The sequence below is a fragment of the Haematobia irritans genome, chromosome 1 (genome assembly GCF_050003625.1).
Source record: "Haematobia irritans isolate KBUSLIRL chromosome 1, ASM5000362v1, whole genome shotgun sequence".
Classification (NCBI taxonomy): Eukaryota; Metazoa; Arthropoda; class Insecta; order Diptera; family Muscidae; genus Haematobia; species Haematobia irritans.
In genome coordinates this window covers 49,226,857-49,228,198 of record NC_134397.1, presented here as the reverse complement: position 1 = coordinate 49,228,198, position 1,342 = coordinate 49,226,857, and the positions used below count along the sequence as shown (strand labels likewise).

Genomic DNA, 1,342 nt, shown 5'->3' with positions numbered 1-1,342 from the left:
GGATAATTATCTATTGATGACCATAACAGGTACACAGCTCAGTGGTTAGTGTGTTGGCTTACAAAGTGCATGGTCCGCGGTTCGATTCTCCGTCCAGGCGAAAGGTAAAAAAAATTATAAAAAATATTAAAAAATTTATAAAATCGTATAATTTCTTCTACATTGTTTGTATTACAGAAAAAGGTGCAAAAAAACTAAAAAACTTCGTGGAAATGAGAAAGATGTGAGGGAAAATGCAATTAGCCAGAAAAATTTTTTTTTTGAGTTAGTCTTTACACCCAGAAAAAAGTGCCTTCGAAACTAAAGGAAAAAATTTTCATCAATATAGTTTATCCATTTTATTTCCATTAAGGTAAATTTTTGTGAAAAATAATAAAATTTACTCGTTTCAGTAAAAAAAATCCTAAACTGTAAGCAGTTAGGAATAGTTCATTAACTAGAATAAGGCATGGAATTTTACTCATACTATTTTCTTCGCTGGGTATAAGAATTTACTACTGAAAAAGAAAATTTTATTCACCGATAACAAAGCATTCGTAAAAATAAACAAAAACCGAACTAAAACCAAGTTTCCTCAAAATTAGTAAAATTTCTTATAAAATGATAATTGCGACTTCCTTTATAATAGAAAGTTTTTCATACATACGAACAACACTTGGCATAGAAAAATATTTTAGTTCATTCGTACTAAGAAGTATGCAATCCTTTCAAAACTTAAGGAAACACACTTGTTAGAATATAGGAAATTTTCCTAAATTTCTATTGTCTACCTGTAATCGATACCTGTCATCGTAATCGATGTGTTTGCGCGTGGGTGTAATCGATATATTTGCGCGTCGGTTGTTTTTTTAGTTGGAATCGCGTTGTTTTGGTATACGGAGAGATTGTTAAAAAATAATATGGTAAAATAATATAATAAATAACAAATAAAATATATAAAATATTTGTTATTTTAAATTAGTGAGAAAAATTTTCGTTTTTTTTAAATAAATCTATCAATGTTCGTGATAGTGTATAAAGAAAGAAAACACCAGCAGAATAACAACCCTTTCATTTGTCTTCATTTTGGAATCTTCAATTATCAGGTAATATTCAGTGACGCTAACCTTTTGCAACAAAAATGTTTTATGATTTTTTATATTTGTAGGTATTGAAATTGTAAAAGGAGGACAAAATCGTTAGGCAGCAACTTATTAAAAGTGAAAAGTACAAGAAGAAGAAAAAGTGAGTTTTACAGTTGATAATATCACACGGAATTGGAAATAGTGGAATAATAAACTAATATTTCAAAGAGATTCGATGCTGTTGATTCTTAATAAATATATTCAATATATTAATAAAA

The 1,342-nt window shown here is 28.0% G+C and overlaps 1 long non-coding RNA gene across 1 annotated transcript; it reads left to right on the top strand.

The window, feature by feature from the left end:
• The first annotated feature begins 964 nt into the window (after positions 1-964).
• Positions 965-1,342, top strand: LOC142238539 (uncharacterized). Its single transcript, XR_012722749.1, has 2 exons — positions 965-1,085; positions 1,148-1,342. It is a non-coding gene; the product is annotated as an uncharacterized LOC142238539 (long non-coding RNA).